The 25,883-nt window shown below is 45.1% G+C and overlaps 1 protein-coding gene across 4 annotated transcripts in view; it reads left to right on the top strand.

Annotated features, from left to right (window-relative positions):
- The window catches only part of RTKN (rhotekin), a 161,733-nt gene that overhangs the window by 63,022 nt on the left and 72,828 nt on the right, over positions 1-25,883 (top strand). The gene's annotated exons all lie outside the window — the stretch shown is intronic.

Here is a 25,883-nt window from a genome sequence, read left to right as displayed (position 1 = left end):
GAAGTGGCAGTTGGTCATTCAGTTCTCCTCCCCCCCCCCACCCCCTTTCACTCGGATTTGTTTTTTTGAATCTGATGACAGAAAATGTTTTGAATGTTTTCTCATACTTAGCTCCTCCTGTCATTACAAAGGTAAATAAGTTAGGGCACTACTGTGCTGTTTCTCATCAGAAGCCCCCAATGAAAGCATCACATGGATGCACCTAAAGCAGGAACATAGCATGATCTGCTGAAAGGAAAGCTGGGGAGTGGAAAGGATTTTTAAAGCAGATGTGTCTGTAATTAAATGGGCATACTTTGTATTGCAAAAAAGCAGTAAAAATACCAGGATTAAAGTATATTAGGATAAAAGAGAGAGGAGAACACCGAGTAAGACCAAACAAAAAAATCAGTTATCAAAAAACTGCTTTTTTTTTTTGTGGAAACTAATACTGCTGCTTTAACAGTTAAATTTGTAATTAATACAAGATGTGTATTCCTACTTGCCATATGGACTTTTGAGGCCAGCTTATTATGTACTCTGTGGTTTTCTTTCAAGTACCCCAACCCCACACTAAGAGAAAACCAGCTTCTCTAATCCGCATCAGAGATTTCACCTCCAGTCAGATAGGAGATGCCCTCTGGTGATAAGCGATGTTCCTGGCATCTTTAGGCTCTCTGCCTGTAACAGGACCAGAAGCAGCCTTCATTGAGATGGAAGTTCAGAACTCAGGGAGGGACCTGACTCTCTCTCTCTCATTGTGGAGTTTGGCAGCCCAACAAGCACACTGCTGGCCCTTTAAGGAGTCAGTTTTCCATCAGCCTCCCCTCTTTTCCTTTGAGTGCAGTATTTAACAAGCATCTCACAGCCACGTTTGGGTAGTAGGACATAACTTTAACCCCTTGTTCTTTCCTTTTCTCAAGTTTCTCTAGTAAAGTACAGCAGAGTCATTGAGTTTTTGGAGAGAGGAATGATGCCCTTTGTAAAGCTGACACAGGGCTGTTCTTGCACACCCTCTATGCTGTCCTGTGCATTGAAAACTGCTGTCTATAACTGCACATGGGAAATTCTTCAGTCTAATCAGTTGAACAGGCAGAAGGAAAACCTCAGATTGTGTGCAGCTTAGGGTCAATTAGACTGGATTAGCAATCTGTGCTGAGCAGTTGGCTCCCTAGCAAATTATTAGTCACCAGTGAACGCATGTATATATTACATAGTGAACGGAAGAAAATAGGGGGTGCAAGTGGGCTTTTTGCTGTTTCAGTTTGAATATGTTTCAGCAGCCATTAGAGGGTAGACGTTGGCCCTTGTTTATAGAGAAGGGGTGTCAGTCAGTGCTGTGTAGCTGGAAGGTGACTTTAGGTGCAGGAAAGCTTTTGAGAGTTATGATCTCTGTTTCTTGGCAGATTCCTAGATTTCCTTTCCCCATAAACAACTGAGCACTGAGATGCTGAGGTACATTTTCAAGAACACCTATCGTGGGCGTATTTCCATCTGCATGGCTCCCTCCCAGCTTCGACCAAAATGCACTTGGGGTAGGAATACTAAATAGGGTTCTTCTCATGTACATCTGGCCCAAGCAGTGGCAGAGCGTGCAAAAGGCAGCGGTCTTGCCAACTCCAAGGCACTTTGGGGAGGGGCAAGCCCATGCCTGCATTGCTCTCAGGCCGAGGAGCACCTGCAAACATAAGAACATAAGTTGCGTATCTGGGTCAGACCAAGGGTTCATCAAGCCCAGTATCCTGTCTCCAACAGCAGCCAATCCAAGTCACAAGGACATGCCAAGAACCCAAACATTAAATGGATCCCATGCTACTAATGCTGGTAATAAGGACTGGCTATTCCCTAAGTCAAACTTGATTAATAGCAGTTTATGGTCTTCTCCTCCAGGAACTTATGCAATTCTTTTTTTTTAAATCCACATCCCCTGGCAATGAATTCCCGAGCTTAATTGTGCATTGAGTGAAAAAGAATTTTCTGTGATTTGTTTTAAATGTGTTACTTGCTGACTTCATGGAGTGCCACCTAGTCCTTGCATTAATTAAAAAAAGAAATGTTTCATATTTACCTATTCAAGACCTTTCATGATTCTGTAGACCTTTATCATATCCCCCCTCAGCTGTCTCTTATCCAAGCTGAACAGCCCTAACCTCTTTAGCCTTTCCTCATAGGGGAGCTGTTCCATCCCCTTTATCATTTTGGTCGCCCTTCTCTGTACTTTCTCCAGTGCAACTGTATCTTTTTTGAGATGTGGTGACCAGAATTTCACACAGTATTCAAGGTGCGGTCTCACAATGGAGCGATTCAGAGGCATTAAGACATCCTCCCTTTTATTCACCATTCCCTTTCTGATAATTCCTAACATTCGGTTTGCTTTTTTGATCGCCATAGCACTCTGAGCCGATGATTTCAATGTATTATCCACTATGACTCCTTGATCTTTTTCCTGGTTGGTAATGCCTAATATGGAATCTAACATTGCGTAACTACAGCATGGGCTATTTTTCCCTATATGCATTACATTGCACTTGTCCACATTATATTTCATCTGCCATATGGATGCCCAATATTCCAGTTTCGTAAGGTCCTCCTGCAATTTATCAAAATCTGCTTGTGACTTAACTACTCTAAATAATTTTGTGTCATCTGCAAATTTGATAACCTCACTCTTTGTACCCCTTTCCAGATCATTTATAAATATATTAAAAAGCACTGGTCCAAGTATAGATCCCTGAGGCACTCCACTGTTTATCTTTTTCCACTGTGAAAACTGACCATTTAATCATGTTCTCTGTTTCCTGTCTTTTTAACCAGTTTGCAATCCACAAAAGGGCATCTCCTATCCCATGACTTTTTAGTTTTCTTAGAAGGCTATCATGAGGGACTTTGTCAAACGCCTTCTGAAAATCCAAATACACCACATCTTCCAGTTCGCTTTTATCCACATGTTTATTCACTCCTTCAAAAAAATGTAGCAGATTTGTGAGGCAAGACTTCCCTTGGGTAAATCCATGCTGGCTGTGTTCTAAACCATGTCTATTTATATGTTCTGTAATATTCTTTATAATGATTTCCACAATTTTTCCTGGCATTGAAGTTGGGCTCGCCAGTCTGTAGTTTTCTGTATCACCTCTGGAGCCCTTTTTATATATTGGGATTACATTGGCCACCTTCCAGTCTTCAGGCACAACGAATGATTTTAATGATAATTACAAATAACTTGTAATAGATCTGAAATTTCATTTTTGAGTTCTTTCTGAACCCTGGGGTGTATAGCATCTGGTCCAGGTGGTTTGCTACTCTTCAGTTTGTCAATCTGGCCTACTACATCTTCCAGATTTACTATGATTTGGGTCAGTTCATCTGAATCGTCACCATTGAAAACCTTCTCCAGAAGGGGTATCTCCCCAACATCCTTCTCTGTAAATACCGAAGCAAAGAATTCATTCAGTCTGTGCATTAGCGGAGGCACAATTCCTCATGCCTGGGAAAAAAGGAACACCTTTGAGCCAATGTATTCTTTATAGTCCATGCTTTCAAATGTCTCTGGATTCAGGGGCATTTCCAGTCATGGTTGGCAGGAATTATTGCAAGCAAAGAGGTTTATATTTTGGTCCTGTTGAGTAAGGTTTTTAGTTTTTTTTTGTATACATAATTGGAGAACCACCTCCCTCTTCTCCCTCACTGGTGGTCATATTAGAATGGTGCAAAACCTTTTCTTGCACTCTCCACACACCTAGAATCTCAAGGCCTGGAGCTAATTGCAGCCCAGAATGTTCATTATTGGTGCTAGCTGTTTTAAAGGTACTGCAATTGCTGCAACTTATCTAATGTTTATGGGAAGATATACAAAGGAGAAGTTCCAACTCTTTGGCCCAGCTGATATGGCCGTGCATTGGAATCATTCAGTATTTAGATCTTACCTCACCACAATGTCAATAGCACTACAAAGGGCTGACAGCACATAGCTGATGCCTTGTTTTCTTCTATTTTTGGCCTTCCACCTGCCCAACTTAAAATCTCATATGCTCACGATTAAGTTGCAAGATCTCTTGTTTCTCGTTAGTGTAACTATATTTCATTGTCTCATTTGAGGTTACAAAGTGTAGTATAAAGAAAGCAAGGAAATAAAAAGGCGAACGTTTTGACTTCTAAATGTAAACAATGGTTGCATTGTCTGAGAAGCTGCTGTCAGTAGAAGGCAACCATCAGGCATTGCAAGCTATTTCCTGAATTCTAGCTGTGGAGAAAGGAGGACAAAAAAGACCCCTTTGATTGCAGGAAGCGGCTAGTGCTGAAACTTCTCCTGGCTTCAAGGCAGCCATGAAATCAGGGAAGCACAAAACAAGGAGGCTAAGATTATTTTGCTTTCATTTTGTGTTTTAATGGTCAAACCCAAAACAGCATATCGATGAACTCTAGAGGAAGAATTGCAGAGATGCCTTTTCAAAACCCATGAAACCATTTTGAAACTTGGGCTCATTTAGGTGCTCGATTCTGTACACAGCTTTACAGCTTTCATATACATTTCTCTGATTTTTATTGAAATAAAAAATATGAAGCCAGTATTAAAAAAAAAAAAAAAAAAAAAAAAAAGCCTCCAGTGGTTAACTTATTTGACTAAAGTTAGCCAGGTGAGATATCCCGGATATATGGCAGGATAAACGTCCCAGTGATTATGTGAAAACCCTCTCCCCTCCCCAGTCAAAGATCCCCCAAGTCCCCAGAACAACTATTGAAATTTGTAGGCTTCTAGGCCCGAAAATCCTTCCTACCCCTCCTCCTTCCTCCCAAAATTTAAATAAACCATGTAAGGGCCACAGCTTTAGGGGACCTTCCTTCTTCCCTCCCCTCTCATCAAGTCACCTCATATCCTCTTTGCCTCACTGCACCTCCCCAAATCTTTAAGGGCAACTGTGAGGTTGGATCTTGCGTCCAACTCCTGGTGCAATACTCGGACAGTAACGCTGGATGCACCAGGAGCTGAATGCAAGGTCCGAGTGCCCAATTGCTGTTACAGGCTTGGAGGGGGATGAGGGTATTTCAAACTTGCAGCTCTTACATTTTTTTTTTTAACTTTGGAAAGGAAGTATTTTGAGGCCTAGGCACTCTTGGCTGTTGAGTGTTTTTTTTTCACAGAATCAGTGCTTAGCTGGCGATATTCCTTGAATATCGTCAGTTAAGTTAGTTATCCAGAAATGCATTCCCAGGTAACCTTAAACCTCTTCCCGCTCACATCTTGATGCAGAAGAATAACTTGTTCGGCTCGCTCCAAATATCATTTAGTCAGATAACTTGTAAGTTTTCCGGCTAAATGCTGACTTTTGAAAATCTGTGGCAATTCTCCATCTAAAGTCTTGCTGGCTAAGCCATTCTCTGGGTAAAATTTAGATGGATAAAGTAGGGGCATTTTGAGGCAGAGCTGAGATAGCCAAATAACACCCCCTGCTTTATCCATCTAAGGTTTACCCGGATAATGACATAGTCAGGAAAAACTTAGATCAGGGGTAGCCGCATGTGGCCCGTTCCCTTCCTGTTCTCATAGGCACCTGGGCAGCACTGCAGAGGGGAGATGGGGAGGGGCTGGAGTAAGGCGAACAGCATAACCGAGCAGAGAAGAGACAGTTAACTCCCTGATCCAGCCCTTCTCCCCAAGCCTATCCACTCTCCATCCTACTTCCTGCCCAGACCTGGAGGGGTTGAACGCTGGGAGAAGGTAAGGAAGTAGTGAATGTCCTCTTCTTCCCTTCTCCTTGAAGTCAGCAATTGAAATTTGGTTTTCTGTCACACTGTTCCTCCCCAGGGTTTATGCTGCCATTTCTTCTGCAGCTGGGGCTAGTGTGGGAGGACTTGAGGGAGTAAGAGAGGTCCAGAATATAGGGCTGCATGAAAGCCATATGGGAGAGGAAATTATGGGCGAAACAGTGTGGAGGGAGTAAAGAGGTTAGAGCTGGGGGAATGGCAGAGGGGTCTAAGAAGCCCAGAGGGGGGGAGGTGGTATGTGAAATGATAGAGTTGAGAGATTAATGTTGAGATAAAGGTAGCGATGAGGGGGGTGCATGAAAAAGCCAGAGATGTTGGTGTGTCTGTGTGTGGAGGGAATGATGAGGGCCAGAGAGCTGCAGGTAGAGAAGAGAGGAGGGAGGGTGACTGAGTCAGATGGGGGTGATGGGGGGGAGGAAGAATGAGAGTCAGAGGGGGGTGTGAGAAAGCCAGGAATGGTGATTGAAAATTGGGGAAGGGTTTGAGAGAGACACACACAGAACTGTGGTGGGGAAGGGTGGGAGTGTGAGAGCCAGAAGGGATGATGGTGGAGGGTGTATTAGAGAGAGCCAGAGAAGGTACTGGGGCATTTGGGGTCAGGGATAGACAGAGGAAGACTGGATGGAGGCAGGGAGAGAGGGGGATGAGGCAGAAAGAGATGGGTAGAGGCAGAACAAGAAAAAAAGAGGGGGAAGGAGGCTTGGGGATATTGGTGCTGGACAGAAGGTAGGGGAGTAGATACAATGTGTGGGAGGGCAGAGAGGAGATAGAGGGTGTAGGGGACAGGGAGAAAGAGGGGATCAGGGGGGACACTGATGCTGGGCAGAGGATGGGTAGATGGGAGGTAAAGTAGCACGGATGTGAGGTGGAGAGTGTTCTGTTGGGTCTGCTGATCCTCCATCTTTATTCTTGTGATGGGTGGAGCATGATACACTGGGGCTAGTGAGGGAGAAATGGGGGAAACGGTGAGGGGATTGAGAGAAACAGACTTGTGGTGACAGAGTAAAAGGACCGAGAGGGACTGGTGGACAAAGAGTGGGAGAAGTGAGAGCAATAGAGACTGGTGGAAAGATTGAAAAAAAACTGGTGGGATGAGGATGGGGGTTGAGAGAGGCTGCTGGGGACAGGATGAGGTGATTGAGAGGCTGGTGGGAACATGGAGTTGGGGCTAGGATGGCATGTTTTATGAGTATATGCTGCTATTCTAACATGTTACCCTGCTTTGGGTGAATTTCATATTCAAAAAGCAGGTAATAAATCCAAATAATAATGATGATAATGGAACGAGAGGGAGACTGAAAGAGACAGGGTGGGAGAAGTGGGAAATACTGGTCAGAACAGGGTCTTGGAATATGGGAGAGCGAGAGAGAGAGAGACAACTTGCCCCACTTCTGCTCCTCAAAAGCTTCACTCTCCAATCCTCCCACCTCATCCCCGCCATCTCTTGAAGACACGAGGCTCTAGTTTCTTGGCTCTTGGTGCATGAAAGGCCATCCTTGATTTAGATGGACAATTGCCAGAGGTATTCAAAAGTCAGCATTTAGTGGGACAACTTACTAGTTATGGGGTAGATTTTAAGAACTTGCGTGCGGGCGTCCATGTGCTCGTGCTACCCGGCGTGCGCGCATATTATAAAATCGGGGGTCGGCGCATGCAAGGGGGTGCACACTAGTACATCATGCGTGTGCTGATGCCCGCAGCCTTCACCCATTCCCTTCCCTCTACTCTATCCTTCCTACCCTCCCCCCCATTCCTTTAACTTATGGTTTGCGCCTGCCTTGGGGCCGGCACTGGTTGCCTTGGTCGCCGGCCTTGGCTCCGCCCCACCCTGCCCCGGTTAAATATTTTTAAATTTAAAACATAACATTTTTTTATAACATATGTATGTGAACTTTAACTGCTACCACAACTGACCCTTAACTTCTGCCCAAGTAATTAGTCATCTCTACCTTGTTAAGAAGTAGGGATTTAAAAAGGTGTGGAAGGTGTGTGTGTGTGTCTTTAAGCCATGATGATGCTATCCATAGGCAGATCCTTAATACAGAAAAAAACCCAGAAATTAGAAATGAGAACATATGTTTTGCCATCCTGGGTCAGACCAAAGGTCCATCAAGACCAGCATCCTGCTTCCAACAGTGGCCAATCTGGGTCACAAGTACCTGGCAGGATTCCTAAATTAATTCAGTTCCATGCTGCTTCTCCCAGGGACAAGCAGGGGATTTTCCCAACTTCACCTTAACAACGGTTTATGGGCTTTTCCTCCAGGAGCTTGTCCAAACTTTTTTTTAAACCCAAGCTACACTAACAGCTTTTACCACATCCTCCGGTAACAAATTCCTGGATTTAATTATGAGTTGAGTAAAAAAAAAAAAGTATTTTTGCATATTTGTCTTAAACATATCACCTAGAATTTCACTGCATGTCCCCTGGTCTTTGTACTTTTTGAAAGGGTAAACAACTGATTCGCATTCACCATTCCAATCCATTCATGATTTTATAGACCTCTATCATATCTCCCCTCAGCCGTCTCTTCTCCAAGCCGTAAGAGTCCTAACCTCTTTAGCCTTTCTTCATAGGGGATTCCTTCCATCCCCTTTATCATTTCGGTCACCCTTCTCTGTGCCTTCTAATAAAAACCACAAAACAACAAATGTTGTATCTATTTCAAGACTAGAGAAGTAAAAGCAGAAATGCATCTCCTCCTGTAGTGTGCAAAATAAAAAGACGTCATGAGCCGCACAGTCTGATATTCCATTCCGTACATTCTCAATATTCCATTCACTAAAAATAAAATGCTTTTTGTCTGCCTTTTGTTATTTGGACATTTTTCTAATTACTTTGGTCCTAATCTTTTCCAGGGTCTCTCCTTTTCATTTTCTATTTGTTCTCTCCTAAATTCTTCAGTTCCTTCCCTACATTTCTGACATTGCTCTTTCCCTATTATAAGCATTTTTTTTTCTAAAAGTTGTCTCTGTCCAAAAAACACTAATTTTGACATTCAAAAAATATAACACATACAAATATTTTGTTATGCATCAATATCCATTCCTCCCATCCAATACCCCATGTTAAAAATTACCAAATAAAGATGAGAAAACCTACAACCCCCACCCAAAAAACAACCATTACAATTACAAACAAAATTAAATTAACACCTAATCTTATGGCATAGACACAAACAGAAAGAAAGAAAAATGAAAAATAAACAATTTCCTCTGATAATTAAGAAGATATTTCAACCAAATCCTCTCATAGGATGAGAGTTCTTTTCTAAAGATGGAGAACCATCAAAAACATCAAAGCTCTCTTCTTTAAAGGCTCTCACAAAGATGTCGCGTCTAGAACTTGCACTCCTGCTCTCAACACTGCCAAAAAATGGCCAGAAACTCTTTTAAATCAATGGTCTTTATCTATTCGTACGGCTCATTTCCGCATTACTGTTTCCCCGACGTAGGCCTATGTTTCGCCTCACAGAGGAGGCTGCTTCAGGGGGAAACAAAACTCTTCAAGTTTTTTTTCAAAATCCTCTTTGCTATTCAACGTAAACTGCTTCAAGCAATAAAAGCCTTCAATGCAGCCACAAGAATACAGAGAAACGCAGCAAACCATTCAGGAGGGGGCGACATCGATGGCTTGTGCTTTTAACTTCCTCCTCCTGTCACCTATTCCGCCCTCCTTCTGGTCGGGCCTCTGGGGGGGGGAGGCAGTTGCTAATCTTTGGCCCTGTGGGGGCCCATCATGCAAAAAAGAGGGTGGCAGGAACCACAAAATGTTTTTCGGCCCGCACAGCCATGAGGAAGTTGACAGGAGCGGCTGATCGGTACTGCGGGGTCACCTCCGGAGCAGGGGCAGTCACAGGAGCAACCTCTGTCATCTTTGGCCCCGGAGCAGCTGCAGCTCTTCAATCCCAAAAGCAGGATGATATAGTGGCAACTGTTCTGGCACAACATTGGGAGGCAGTGCCTAATGGATGGTGCCAATGGCCGTGGCCATGTTGGCCGCAGGCTAGCTATGGCTCTGCCTCCCCCAGGATTATATAGAATTTTTCCTGCTCATTTTTTTTTTTTTTTGTGGGAAGTCTTTGATTTTCTCTGTCGGTTTTTGGGAAAGATACATCTCTGATATAGAATCTTTGCATTTTGCACAGCACAGGAAGAAATGTATTTCTGTTTTCTCTAGTATTGCATTTTGTACAGAGCTTGGCTTCTTGGGGTTTCCAGTTCAGTTTTTGTCTGCATCTTTTTTTTATTTCTAGCCTGTGACCACTTATCCTGTATTTGGTGAGGATCTGTCTGTTTTTTTGCATTGTGGCTGAGCTGAGGTATTCTTCTAGCATGTATTTCCCATGTAGGAATTATAGCAGTCCTGTTTTCCAATTTTCTCCTCCCAATAGGAGGTGTTTTGCTGTTTTAGGGCAAATTGTTGTATTTGCATTGCAGCTTTTTTGTAGTTTGAGGCTGTATTGTAGTTTCAGTTGTGGGTGTTATTGCTGGATTGGTTTGGCAGGTTTGCTACATAGGTGCTGAATGTGTGTTTCCCAGGTTTTTGTTACTTCACAGAGAGCCTGGAATTTGTGCCTCTATTAGTGAAATTACACCAGAATTTGAATATTCGTTTTTGCATGGTGAGTAGTAAGGGGAAGCATCCTAATTCTGCTCTGCACTCATTATGAAAGATATTTATGTGGAGATAGTGTCTGTTTGCAGAACTAGAGGTGCAGGATTTCTGTTGGAGGTTCATCCCATTCTGTATAGTTTGGGGTTAATGATAAACCCCAAACCTCATTCCCATATAAGAAGATTGGTTGAATGATGCTAATTTTAAGTCGTTTTACTGGAGCAGTTGCATATAAAGCTCTTAGAGCTTTTGCTTGTAGTGTCTTTTATAGCCAATTTAAAGCCTTTGAATACTGACCTCTGTATTTTTAAATTCTAAAACTTACCAATTCACTTCATAGTCGTTGTTTAAGTGCAATAGCACAGCCCAAAGTTGTGAACAAAAGAGTTTCAATGCACTTGCTGTCGTGCGGTATTGCGTGCCCTATACTCTCTTAGGAAAGCATTTCAGAAGCAAACATACATCCATCTCTGGGTGGGATGCCAGGGCTGGTTCAGTTTTTGAACACCGCACAACAACTCTCTAGACTGCAGAGGAAAAAGTAGAGTGTGTCAGTACTACTCACACAAGAAGCTGAACTGAAGGCATAATGTCACAGGGCATAATGACACAGTGATGGATGCAGAGGCTGTAACCCATGAGTGACAAACCTTTAAACGAGATGCAACACAAGAATCCTGCTGAAAGAGGCGGAGGAGAAGCATCCCTAGCAATTCTCTGCAAGTTCTTGCCTCTTGCACTGCATGCCAGGTGTGCAGAGAGTTGTGTGTTTATTTCACACACATACACACGTGGGTATGTGTGTGCGTGTGTGTGACATTGTGTGCAGCTTTGAGAATACTTTTGTATTTCATTTCATTGTGCATGCTTACGAGACGTGCTAGCACTTACACTCCTCCGACATGCACCATCTGAGTCATTGTGTGTTAGGTCTGTAGAGTGCTTGAGACAAAGCTGCTGTACAGCCAGAGCAGTAAACATACACATGCGTGTGCACATGTAATTAGCTGCTCACATTCAGTACCACAGAATTGAAAAAGACCCCCATATGCTCACGTGGACTGTCAAAACATGCACATGCTAAGCCATACTTTGAAACCATTTTGAGTTAGTCAAGGCTCCAGTACCAACTTATTCAACTTGACAAGTCACCTCCCTTGTGGTTTGGCTAGGATGCTTCTCTCGGGCCTTGCTCAGTGCCACACAATTCAGTCAGCAAGCCATCAAGCTGCATGATCTTCAGGGTCCAGTTTAATAAGATGAATTTTATTGCAAGGGGTTCAAACCCCCTCCCCCCACCACACATTGCCTTACTGCTTTGTTTCATATAAAGCTACTGTTGTTTAAAAGGCTGTCGCCCTCCGTAAAGAAGGGCAAATAAAAGAATTTAACTTTTCTGGAATGGTACTGGATGAAGACTTTGCGCTCCACAGGTGCTGAACTGGTGGGTAGATCCTGTATACGATGGTAACAACCCCACTTCCCCCGGCCTGCCCAATATCGCTCTTCAATAGGGCCAGCACAAGGAGGACGCTCTAACGCAAGATGAGAAATTGCCTTTTTGGCTGTGACCTCCCGTGCATGCTCCGCTGATTGGGGATTAAATGTTATAGACAAAAACAGAGATGTGCAAATAATTATTTCAAGGTCCCCCCCCACCCCCAAATGTTCAGATTTTCAAACTGACCATGGATGTTTGAACGTGCTGGTGAGTCTGGTAAGGTTGTTTTGGGTGAGAGTGAATGGAGTGTTGGCGTTGTGTCTAATCATTAAACCTTTGCTTCCGCTCCTGAGAAAATCTGAAGCAGCTTTGATCGGAATTTCAGGCTGGAATCTGCCGGGTTTGATTTGGAATGGTCTGGCCGGCGGAGGATGAGGCTGTGCGCTGGATGAGTCTGTGCGCTGGATGAGGCGACTTGTGCCCTGTCTCTCTCAGGCGCTGAGCTGGTTTCCATCAGGCACTGACTGGCTTTTATTTTCTCTGCGTTGAGTGCTCTGCATGCTTAAAGCTTTCTGGACTTTGGAGATGGCCATCCTGATGCTGAGGTGATGAGGCAGGGTAAAGTGAGAGGTAAAAAGATCTGAGAGAGTTGGGAGGCACCTAGGGATAGAGAGAGAAAGAGGAGAAAGCGAGGGAATACTGTTTCCCCGCACTGGGTGAAAGTGCAGGAGCAGAAACTGCTGCGCAGTATTTGACAAGTTATTCCAGTCCAAGTCACTGGCTGTTTGCAATAGCATGCAGATTCAATTGTATTACATATTTCAGCAAGCAAGTGGTATTTTTCTAAGGATCTTGTGAACAATTTGGAATACTTATAGACAGTTCACCCCAAGACTAACCGCATAAATAAGTATCTATTGAGACACTATGCGAACTGAATGGACTTTTATATGATAGGAAGTTGTCATGATATTACACTTTTGTCTTGATTTAGATGTGGATCTGCACTTGTATATACTTATGTAGATGTTACAATATAGAATTTTTTCTAAGGCATAAAAATGTTTTTCATAAAATTTATTAATTGGAACTGTTAGACAATTTTTTGGCATTAGTGTTATTTTGTTCTATTCTTCGTGTGTGTGTGTATGTATGTGTATATATACATATACCTGTGCTATACACTAGGCGTTAATTTCTGCTGGCACCAGGGAAGTGCACAGAAAAGCAGTAAAAACTGCTTTCTGTGCACCCTCCGACTTAATATCATGGCGATATTAAGTTGGAGGCCTCAAAAGTAAAAAAAAAAAAAAATAATAATTTAAAATGGGCCTGCGGCTCGCGGGTTGAAAACCGGACGCTCAATTTTGCCGGCGTCCGGTTTCCGAACCTGTGGCTGTCAGCGGGTTTGAGAACCGATGCCGGCAAAATTGAGTGTCGGCTGTCAAACTCGCTGACAGCCGCCGCTCCTGTCAAAAAAGAGGCGCTAGGGACGCGCTAGTGTCCCTAGCGCCTCTTTTTGCCGCGGACCCTAATTTAAATAAATTAATTTACTGTATCACGCGCATAGGAGAGAGTGTCCTGTGCGCGTGCCGGGAGCTCTCCAGCGGTTTTTACTGTATCGGCCCGTTAGTGAGTCTGTAGCAGGTTCTACCTGCGCCTTATGCTGTACAGGTACAGAGACAGGTGGGCAAGACTGGTGCATGCAAAAGCCTGAGGAGAAGGGGAGAGACAGATGACGGTGGGGAAGACAAAATATAGGGTGAAAGAGAGAGAAATGCTGAAAGGCAAGAGAATTAACGTCCGAGATGGAGAGAGAAGTGCGAGGCTTCTCGCCTTTTCTGCTGGGCTCACCGCCAGGCCTGTGTACCTCGGAAAATGAGGCGTTCTCAGCCTGGTTGTCCTGTTTGCATATTGCGTGGTTTTGATGGCCGGGCAGTGCCCGGGATCCCTCTTGTGGCTGAGACTCCGCAGCTCAGGAATTTGCAAGGGATTCCCTTCCTAAAAAGGTCTGTCCTGGTTGCCGAGCTGTTGTGTCGCCGATCCACTGTGCCAAAGCGCTGCTTTGTGGTCCCAACCGAGAATACTGTATTTGAGATTGTCATATTACGTGTCCTTCCGAGCGACAAACCTAATACAAATGTAAAATGAGGGGAAATTAGCTTTAAAAAAAACTGGCTTTGACACTTCTGCTGCTCTGTGACCTGTATTTAAGGGGGTTAATTGTGCAGAGGCGCAGATTGCAGGCCCAGTAAGTGGCCCCAGGGGAGGCTGGGTCCACAGCTGTGGCTCTGATGTGGCGGGGGCATCGCGTCTTAGTGCTGCTTCACAACTCTGGGTCACGGCTGTTTCCTGAATGCCTGTTAATGGTTAGTTTGTATTTTTATCTTGCTCTCTCAAATGTTGTGGATCTTCGACTAGGCAAGTTTTGTTCTAGTGCTGGTTTTTCTTTTCTTTTCTCTCTTTTTATGTCTTGCTTTGCTTCTGAAGGATAACTTGTATTCATCTTTGGTTTATTGTTAAATAACTGATTTAAAAAAATCTTTTAGATAGCAGTTTTGGACTGCTGTTCATAGCTTTCTTCGTGGTTATATATGGAGGAGAGAGATGGGGGTGAAAAGGAAGGCTAAAGAGAACAGACAGAAGAACCAACGGGAAGGGAAGCGACCGGTGAGAGGCGCAGGGGGAGCAGCCCTCACGCGTTTCTCGTGCATACTGTGTTCAGTGTGATGTGATGTAATATAGACGTCGGGCTGTGTCTGTGTCCTCGGCTCACCTCTTCTGCCTCCAAGAGTGATGGAGGACCAAGATGCGCTGCCTGGGAATTTGAAGGCAGATCAGCAAGTGAGCGCTTTAAAAAAAAAAAAAAAAGGTGGATATGTTTTGTATTTTTTTTTTATTTTTTATTTGTGGTCATTCCTTCTGGTTCACCTCTGTTTTTGTTACTGAAATAATGAAACTGTTGGAAAATCACTAACATAATAAATGTGTTTCAATATTGCAGCTCTCTTCCCGTTTTCCAGGAAGAGGGGTACTTTCCACCTCCTGTCTTGCCTATGATGTCAAAATGGTGACGGTTCATCCCTTCTTCATTCTGCGACCTGCATGTGGGGAATGCATGAGGTGGCAGGGTGCTGGTGGGATTTATTTTTTTTTGGGGAGGGGGGGCAAGACAGCAGGAGGGAAGCACCTGCCTGTGAAGGGATATGGAGATCAGGGAGACTTTGGGGGTTGGTATTGTTCTTGTATTTGGGGGGGGGGGGTCCATGTGGGCTGCTTGCATCATGAAGGCAGGCGAGCAATCAGCATCTAGATGGCCTTTTTTTTTTTTTTTTTTTATATGTAGGTAGGGTTGCCAAAGTGGTTAACACTGTGACCTAATGCAGGGCTGCCACCCTAGCATTTTCCCCATCACTACCCCATTAATTTTCTCATCAACTCATTGCCACATGAGAAAGTTAATGCGCGTTAGTGCATAGGGGGATATGAACTTAGAAGTTCATTATCCCTCTTACTGAATAATTAGCATGCGCTTAATTTGTGCTTGAGTCACATGGCAGCATCATATTTTCTGGTGAACCACCAATTTAAGCAGCTACCTTAATCCCCTGCCTCTTAAGTACAAGAGGGAAAGCAAGATAAGACTTCATGCTTCTAGAGGGAGGGGATAAAGACATTTCAAGTTTGTTCTTTTTTTGGTTTTTAAAGTTGTGCATCCAGCTCCTGTGCCTGGCAGCTGTGTTTTCTGTTTTGCCAGTGGTGGGAGTTGCCACCCCGCAGTAACCAGGCCAAACGGCCTAGTTTGAATGTGGGTGTTTTGGATCTCCCTATTCCCAGTCTGCTGGGGAAATCTGTTGGACTTTTGCCAGCAGATTTGGGGGGAAAATCTGAAAAAAAAATTCAAAATTGATTTTTTTTTTTGCTTCATATGCCTTTAGAAAGATTCATCAGAGTAACTCAATAAGCCTTCACAGCATTCCCATCTACATATCTCTAGCTCCGCTCTCTGCATCACTTGAACTGGCAAAATGTAAACCTCAACCGCCAGCCACAGAAGGAGGAAACAACTTACAACTGGAAGTTTCTCTTAAGAAAAAAAAATAGGCTCCTTTCTAAGTTTCCTGGACCCATCTTGTGCCTTTCAACAGAGATGAGGAGGGGGAGAGGGATGCCCTCTATCACTATTGAAGTGACTATGAAGTGCTGCACAGATTGAGAAATTACTACTTACCTGATAATTTCCTTTTTTAGGACAGACAGAATCCAGAACCAGTGGGTTATGCACCTCTACCAGCAGATGGAGACAGAGCAAACTGACATCACAGTATATATACTGTGACATCACCCTGCCAGTATTCTCTTCAAAAGCCAACTGTGGACAGACTAGAAAAAAAAACTTGATTTAAAATAGACAACCAATTCTGTATTCAAACAACAAGAAACACTGAGCTCAGGCAAGGATGTATTAACACTAGTCTAGGGACTAGATTAACACTTACCAGTAATCCCTGGAAACTCTTAGCCATGCAGGAGGACCATAGTCCAATCATTCGGCAGCCGAGGGCAGGAAGCTGGATTCATCTGGCTGTCCTAAAGAAAAGGAAATTATCAAGTAAGTAGTAATTTCTCATTTCTTGGCATCCAGACAGATGAATCCAGAACCAGTGGGATGTACCCAAGCTGCTCCCAAACAGGGCGGGAGGCTGCCCGCGGTCCAGTCAAAACCGCATGTACAAAGGCTGCATCCTCCTGGGCCTGCATGTCCAGACGATAATACCTGGAAAAGGTGTGTAGGGAGGACCATGACGCAACTCGGCAAATGTCGATGAGAGATAGCAATCTAACCCCCACCCATGACACTGCTGAGCCCTAGTGGAATGAGCCCTAACCTGAGTGGGCAATGGCTTTTCAACCACCACATACACGGCCATGACCACCTCCTTAATCCAGCGAGCTATTGTAGTCTCTGAAGCTGGTTCACCCTGTTTCCTTCACCATGAAGGACAAACAGGCAATCTGTCTTTTGGAAAGGTTTAGAAACATCCAGATATCTCACGAAATGTCTCTTGACATCCAAGGGATGCAACAGACGGTATTCTTCCGCATCTCTTTCCTTATCCAAGGATGGTAAGGAAATGGACTGATTCAAGTGAAAATATGAGACTATTTTAGGCAAGACGGAAGAAACAGCATGCATCTGTATCACCCCTGGAGACACCCGAAGGAATGGCTCCCGACAAGACAAGGCCTGCAGCTCGGAAATTTGACACTCAGAACAAATCACCACCAGAAACACCATTTCAAGGTCAGTAATTGCAAGGAAAGGCTACTCAGCGGTCAAAACATAGGGCCCGCCAAGAAATCCAACACCAGGTTAAGACTCCACAAAGGAACGGTAACTGCAAGAGAGGACGAAGATGTTTCATTCGCTGCAAGAAACGGACCAACTCAGGATGAATTGATAAGGATTCACCATTCACCTGGTCCCTGAAACAAACAAAAGCCGTTACCTGTACCTTCAAGGAGTTAAGGGCCAACCCTTTATTCAACACATCCTACAAAAATTCCAAAGTAAGCGGGATCTCAATTGAACGAGGAAGCACTCCTCGATCTTCACACCAAGCCTTAAACACTCGCCAAACCCTCACATAGGCTAAGGAAGTGAAGAACGTTCGTGCTTATAGCAAGGTGGCAATCACTGCAGAAGAATATCCACACTTCAACAAACGAACCCTCTCAAGGGCATGAAGGACAGGCCCCTGCTGCAACAGGTTCCTGTACGACAGAAAATGAAGAGGAATTTCCACCAGGAGTCTTCGCAGATCTGCTTACCATGGTCTTCTGGGCCAGTCCGGTGCCATCAGAAGCACCATCCCTCTGTGGCCTTTGATCCTTCAAACCATTCTTCCCAATAGGAGCCATGGGGGAAAGGCATACAGCAGCTTGCCTTCTGGCCAGACCTGCATGAGAGCATCGATCCCTAAGGACTTCAGATCTCTCCTGCGACTGAAGAATCGAGGAACCTTTGCATTGTGAGAAGTTGGCAGCAGGTCTATAAATGGAAGACCCCCAGCGATCCACTATCAGCTGGAATGCCTTGTCTAACAATACCCATTATCCTAGATCTAGACTCTCCCTGCTGAGAAAGTCTGCTCTTACATTGTCTTTTCCTGCAGTGGTCAAGACTGAGATCTCCTGATTACATACAACAACATTTAAATTACAAGAAGAAAAGTGGGTCTAAGGCCATCTGTGCATCACTTCATAATCACTTCAAGAGAAAGCAAGCTTAGGCCTGAGAAGCAGATACCAGAGAGACTCATCCGTACACTAAATATAGCTCAGTGGTTCCCAGACTTGCCATCTTGACCCTAAGGCTTTCAGGATATCCACAATGAATATGCCCAAGTGGGTCTCCATTGTAACCATATATATCTCATGCACTTCTAGTGTTTTAAAATAGCTTCTTATATTTTTTTGTATAGCAAATCCTGAGATAATTTTACAGGTTGCTGTAAAAGAAGCCATGCCCATCACTCGCTCTTGCAATGTTCAGAAATCTTTGGAGCACATACTTCTAGCCAACCTGCTGCAGTTACAAATTGTTTTAGTGTCATGCTAGTCTCAAAATGGTACATGCTTAACCCCTACCTAAACCTTATATATTGTATGTATCTGAAACTGAAATAAAATCCTTTTCTGTTTTATTTAGAGCATGGGATAGCCTGGCTGCAGACTGTTCTATACTTCCTTCCTTCCTTCCTTCCCAGTAAGGGTTCCTCTACTGGTTCAGTGTACGACCCAGGCCCTGTCTCAGGAAACAGGCTTGGGGTAGGCCTCCAGTTCCTTTACCCAACCTGGGACACAACTTGCTGCTAACGGCCCAGAGGATGCTTGCCCAGGTTTCTGCTGTGGCTGGGCCTGGTTCAGGGGCAGACTGACCCGCAGCCTTGGATGGGTTGTTCAGGGGGTCAGTGACCCGTTATCACAGTCAGTCCGCCTCTGGCACCGTTAGTCTGATTTATCTGGCTGTCTTGTGTTCCGGTTCTGAGAGTTGTCTCTGCTGCTGCATGGTTCTGGCCTACTCTTCCAGCTGTGCTTCCTTTAGCAGCAGCAGCAGCTCACTCGTTTTACAGTCTGTTCTTACCAAGTAGCTGCAGCTTCCTCCTGTAGCTCCGGCTGCTGCATTGCCTCTGGCCTGCAGGCATCAGGGATTTGGCTGGGCTCCATTCCATTAGTGTGTTTTGTATTCCATTAACAGGATGAAAGCAACAATAGAGCGGCTTGCGCCTCCATCCCTCTCGCCTTGTGTGGTAAATAATTGGATGCCTGGTAGCTTTATTAACGCACCCCCCCCCCCCCCCGACTCAAGGAAACTTCTTTGTGTGCCTGGAAATATGTCCCTGGGGCTCTGTCCTCGGTATCTCACTTCTGCAATTCATGCCCGTGTCCCTGCTCGGCTCTGTGTGCATCTCTTCCATTCTGTGGGGCGCCTTCTCCCCTAATTTCCAAGCAGGAAGCGTGCGTGCTCTTCAAAGACATCCGAGGTTGAGATGAGGCTGAGCACTTTCACGCCACAGCGCGGTCCATCCAGGACTTGGCCTCCCGAGGATTCCATTTGCTGCCCTCTCTCTGAGAAACTCCGGGGTTTGGCTATAAATACACTTTTTTTTTTTTTTTTTTGCTATTTTTATGCGTAGAGAAGTATGGGATGCAGTTAACTACGGATGCTCTGCACGTTGAAATCTCTCTTAGAAACACATATCCTGTGAGTTAAAGAAACCTGTGCTTCTCAAAGCCTACCACATGGTCCCCAAATCCGTCAGAAAGGGCTTTTAAAATAGGCTGGTTATTGCCAGTGCCCCGTCCCCGCCATAGCCCTGTATGCTGCCGGACAGTTTTGTTTCCAGAGCCGATCCGATGGGGGGGGGGGGGGGGGGGGGGTGTCATCTATTGCTCCACAGTGACATCTACTGATTGCCATCGGGGCACATCTGCATGTGGGGGAAAAGTCTTGGATGGCCACAATTGAAAGCTCACGTTGCCCCAGCTTTGGATCTCCCGTTGCCAATGGCTGCGAGTGGGGCTGGGGCAGGTTCTGACTAGGTTAGCGGCCCCAAAGAAAAGTTCCTCTATTTAATCTGCAAGAACCTTTTTCTCCCGCGAAACTCAAAATCCAGGCAGAGCAATCAACTACCCGATGAAAACGTTTTGAGTCTTGTCGTCGGTTATAGCTTGTGCCGCTTCAGCTGTGGACATCAGCGTAAGAGTAGAAACATAAATAGCATATCTCATCTTCACACTTAAAATCTATAGGTGTAGTACACTCTCAGCCCCCAGCCCTGGCTCATCTCCGAAACTCATTTCCTGCGGCTCTAGCCCATGCCCCCGTTCCCAGTCTGATTTCCTTTCAGATTCATGCTAGCCCTCTTCCATTCAGATAACCTTATTGGCATGTCAATTTTACATGTGTTGCCAAAGTCTTCCAGACTATTGCACTTATTAAACAAGCCTGCTGTTTCTACCTTTCTCTCCAAACCTCACCGTCAGTTGCCCTCCTATTGTCCTCCTTCGCTCCTTGTCTGGACAATGGCTGATTTCTTCCAGGACAAGGTTGGCAATGTTAATCCTGAGTTCTCCACTAGGCCCCTGCCACTCTTTTTTTTCCTTTTCTGAAATCATAGAGGAGGAAACTGCCCATCTTTTCTCCTTCTCCCAACAAACTTTGGCCCTGAAAAGTGCCTCATTGTGGATAGGAGGTGGGGAGGCAGTGCCCAGGGGTCCTGAACTGCAGCAAGGCTGGAGTTCACCTGCAGACCATGGGAGACGTGTCTTCCTGATAGAGGGGCAGAATATGGATTACATATAGCAAAGCACCTATACTGAGAGTCAGGCTGCAAAGCCTAACTGATGAGGAATAAGGAAAGTGTCTTATTCTTCTGAGCTTAGTGAAAATCAAGTACTGGGCTTTAGCCTTAGAACCAATCCCCTGTGTATGAAATTGTTTACTATGGGAAAAGTGGTTTTTACTTAAGTCGTGGTTTTTACTTAAGTCGTGGTTTTCAGGAGCCAACTGAGACTTAAGTTTGGGGACTCCCTGTATTGTCATGGCTCCCCTCCCCTCCCCGCCTCACCTCTCCACTCCCCCCCCCCAATCTGGACTCACTTTTTGAGAAATCTTCTTCCTTCATCAGGTCCGTGGACTTGGAGTGATTTAGTGGTTACAGCAGTGGGGCTGAGAACCAGAGAAGCCAGGCTTCAAATGCTTTTTCATTGTTGACTACTTGTGACCTTGGGCAAATCACTTTTCCCTCCATTGCCACAGATGCCAACTTACGGTCCTATTCAGTATGGTGCGCTCGGCCGAGTGCACCTTTAGCCCCGGTTTGGCCGCACGTTTTCGACGTGCTATTTTTACCCCTTATACAGTAAGGGGTAATAATGCGTCAAAAACGTGCGGCCAACCCTCACGAAGCTAATAGCGCCCGCAACATGCAAATGCAGGTTGATGAGCCTATTAGTTATTCCCGCACGATACAGAAAGTAAAATGTGCAGCCAAGCCGCACATTTTACTTTCAGAAATTAACGCCTGCCCAAAGGCAGAAGTTAATTTAGGCCGGCACAGGGAAAGTGCACAGAAAAGCAGAAAAAACTGCTTTTCTGTACACCCTCCAACTTAATATCATGGCGATATTAAGTCGGAGGCCCCAAAATTTAAAAAAAATTTAAATCGGTCCATGGGTTGGAAGACGGATGCTCAATTTAGCCGGTGTCTGTTTTCTGAACCCGTGGCTGTTAGCCGCCGCTTCTGTCAAAAAGGAGGTGCTAGGGACGCGCTAGTGTCCCTAGCGCCTCCTTTTACTGCGGGCCCTCATTTAAGTACTAGATCGCGTGTCCAGGAGAGTGGCCTGGGCGCGCGTTGGGAGAGCAGGCACTCGCCTCGGAGTGCTGGCTCTCCCGCGGTTTTTACTGTATCGGCCCGTTAGATATAAGCCCTCTGGGGAAGGAAGCTACGTACTATACCTAAATATGTAACTCACCTTTAACGCAGGGTTAGAAAGATGAGTAATTCAAACCAAATCTCCAGTTTTAAAAGAGATATTGATTTCCTCACTGGTTACCAAAAATGTCCTGCAGCTATAAATTCTGCTGTCTTTTGCCATCAGCTTTCTCACTCCATTGCTAATACATTCATCCCCTCCCCTCCCCCCACCCCAACCCTTTAAGGGGCCAATGCAACAATAAACGTGGACAGCGGGTGCTGACTTTTCAGCGTCCGCTTTCTTAACGCGTGCATGGCAGCCTCAAAGGGGGGGGGGGGGGTGCCCTGCTATAAACAAATTAGGGGGTCGCGCTAGCAAGGAGGCGCTAGGGTCGCTTGCTCGACCTTAGCGCCTCCTTGCTAGCGCGACCCCGCAGTTACCGGCGGTCTGCCGGTTATGAACACTGACACCGATAAACTTGGCGTTGGTTTTCATAATGCCACCAACCGGTTATGAAAACCAACGCTGAGCATATCAGCGCCTGTCTTCAACGCAGCCTGCAGAGGTTTTTTTTTTCTTTTTTTTAACTTTTAAAGAAGTACAGAAAAACAGTTTTTTCTGCTTTTCTGTACTTTTTTTTCAATGCGTTCAGCTATTAACGCCTGCTCCAGGCAGGCGTTAATAGCTGAGCGCTAAATGTGCGCCTGAGACGCACATTTATTTTTTTGCATTGGAGGTGGATTAGCGCCTATTTAACCCGCGTCTGACTGCGGATTATACTGTGCGCTCGGCCCCTAAGTTTGTTTAGTGAGCTGTAAAGAGTTCAAGCACCAATATTGTAATCCATCCTGTGTTGGATGTTCGGAAGCTTCATCCATAGCTCATCCTGCACCGAACTGAAGAAGGGAGTAAAGCTCTTGAAAGTTAATCACAAATGTATTCAGTATTTACTGGACTGTCAGCTACTACTTGCTAGCTTTTATTTCTGCTTATTCAAGTGGACAAACACGGCAAAGACACGCCTTTCCTGCCGCTGTGTAATTCTGAAACACACGGGAGCCCTGCTTGGATGAGAGGTGCTGCAGAAATTGGTCAGACCGCAATGGAGATCTGGAGTTCTGATTGGAAAAGCATCTTTTCTCAGATCTGATGATTTTTCTTTTTTACATTAGTAAGGTGACCCCTGCGTTGGAGATTCCCCCTTTCATTTAATGTACTATCATGTTAAGATCTCTGTGCTGGGACCCAGGTCCTGAAAAAAGAGAGAGAGAAACGGGTGACTTACTGGTTAGAATAATGGACTGTAAGATTCCTGGGGCAGGGACCTGATTGTAATTTGTGGGAATGCGCCAACAGGGTATTCACTTGTCATTATCGATTGAATTATCATCCTAAAAGGACTTAACTCTAGTTTTGTGTCCTAGACGTAGGCTCTCCGGGTTAGTTTAGGGAGCGCTCGGCATGCTGCAGTCTCTGCTAGAGCCGTAGAGAGATCAGTGAAGTTTGGGGGACTGTGGGACGTAGCTCCAGAGACCATCGTGCCTTGCCGCGTGGGATTTGTGAATGAAGAGAGAATGTGTTGGAGTGGGATGGGGGGACAATGGAAACCATTCTCCACGCTGTTGTGGCATTCATGGTCTTTAGAAGAAACAAAGGATGTCTGTGAAGGGAAGATGCCCGCTCTGCCCACTGCTGCTCACTTTTAAAAGGCTTTGTAAGCCACCAGTCTCTCTGCATGATTCCCACCCTTGCCGCCCCCCCCTCCCCACGTGCCCCTATCCCCAGCCAGGTTACTCCCCTGCCTTCTGCTGGAGAAAGAAGCCAGGTTGAGTCGCTGCTCTGGACAAAGTGTGTAAAGCAGCCCTTGAACAGCATTGGCAATGGGTGACCTGCTGCTCTGCTGGTGTATGGCTGTAATATAAAAGAGAAACAAAATGCCCACAGAAGATTGAACACACAGTGAAGATTGTTTCAGGCCCATACTACAACCTGCGGCCTTCCCTCGTGATGTCTCCTGAAGCGCTCTGGTGATGCCACGCTCGGCCAGCCAGCGAGCGTGCTCTTTGGGAGAGCCGTGGGGAGTGCAGGGATGCAAAAGCAAGAAGAGTCTTTGCTTTGCGCTGATCCCCCACCACACACCACAACTAACTTTTGAAAGTTAATATTATGCATTGGTATGATTACAAATTCAGCATTTAGAATTATAGATTTATTCTACATGAAAAGAGAGAACATGATACTGATTGTACAGCATGGCAGAAAAAGACCAGCTGACCCCTCCAGTTTGTCCATGCAGGCAGTGCATGCAAATCTATCTCATGCATATTCATTGTGGATATTCTGAGAACATGGCCTGTTTGCAGCTCTCGAGGACCGGAGTTGGCCACCCCTGCCATATGGGTATCCTGGCAGCTCGGTGGCAATGGATCCTGCTTCCATACAGGAAACCCGGGTTTGATTCCCAGGCCAAGCTTTCACTCCCCGCCCAGCCCCTGGGGGTTATGGAGAGCCTGGCAGGCCTCAGCATGGTCTGCGTGCCCTAGCCAAGGACCATTACTGATGTCTGGGCTAGATGGGAGGGAGTTTCTGACTGTTAAAACACTATTTAGTAACTATTAATGTGGATATTTTGATCAGATTTTCTCAAGCAGCCTTTTGTTTTCAGTGTTCTCTTCCGTCTCTCGCACAGAGAGCTTTGGCCCTTGATCCTGTCTGTGGCCCCATTCATGTGGGATCTGCGAGTCACTGGCTTATGTTCCTTTCTTTGCCTCTTTAGGCAGCCCGCAGTCACGCAGGATCCCTTCAGCAGACATTTCTGCACATCCGTCTCCCCACCTTCACCACCATCTGCACTGCTGCAGCCCTGCCAGCCTGGTCTCAGACAAAGAATTTCCCAATTACCAGGACAAAAGTACGCCAAGCGGGACATTTTATTCACAATTGCACAGTGATAGACAGAACCTCTCTTCCACAATTGACTGCTGAAGGTCTGCCCTGTGCCCCAGTGTAACAGTGCAGGTTAGATCCAGATAATGTAAAATGACGTAAGAAACGTTTTTACAGTTCTGACAAAGTCGTTCCATAGTGTGTGGCGCAGGAGGCATTGGCACCTCTTGGATGTTTGCCTTGCTATGCACCTGAGGCGTCTCCATATTTACCAACCATGAATGCCCTGGAGTGTGGAATGGCATCTAAGGAAAAGCTGACACAGCCTAAAATGGCTGTGACCTGAAGTGACCCTCCCCAAAGGCTCTTCACATTCCTGCTTCCTCAGGGGGCATGCTTACTGTGCAGGCACTGGGATCCAGCTGCCGCTTCTGGGATGCCAGATCCCCCATGAACAAAACAACTTGCAAAAGAGGCTTTTAGCCCTGACGTATGTTCTAAACTTGCATGCAGAAGCACTGACTTTCGAAATTTTAAAGTGCAACAGAAACCCTTTTGTAATGTGTGAGCACATCAATGAGGAGGCAGGTGAACGAGGGGAAGAAGCAAAGGCAGGCCCCAGAACAATTTAGTTATAGGCCTCTTCCACTAAAGTGGCAGGGATAGAGGACTGGAGGAGTACCTGGGGGGTTATTGGGAGAACCCCACTTTAAAGAACAGTGTAATGTTCTAAATTCTAATCATCGGCCCCAAACTCCTAAAGACTTCAATTTTTATAAATATATATATTTTTTTATATGCATAACACTTATTTTAGCAGTAACTTCAGTGTACCTGCTTGTGACATGGATCCAGAGTAGACTCTGAGATCCTGGGTGCAGAACGGATGCCACCAGCTCAGGAACATTTCATTAGAGAGAACATTTGTCTGATGCAGCTTCTTTTCTTTTCTTTTTTTTTTTTTCAATTTAAACTTTATTATTTTCATTAAAGACATCTTCATGAAATAACAGGAAAATATGTTATACATTTAATAATCCATATCATATAATAAAATAAACATATCATTAATTTGTTAACATATCATATAATTGGGGGAGACAAGAAAATTATATATATTTACTTATGTATATTATACATATAACCTAGGGCTCCCTTTCAATTTATTGGGTACCCTTGTTCAAGTTAAGACTAAGAGAGAGGAGTTTATAAT

Source organism: Rhinatrema bivittatum, chromosome 1 (assembly GCF_901001135.1).
Source record: "Rhinatrema bivittatum chromosome 1, aRhiBiv1.1, whole genome shotgun sequence".
Lineage (NCBI taxonomy): Eukaryota > Metazoa > Chordata > Amphibia > Gymnophiona > Rhinatrematidae > Rhinatrema > Rhinatrema bivittatum.
Note: the sequence above shows the minus strand (reverse complement) of the source record. Positions and strands in the feature narration are given on the sequence as shown.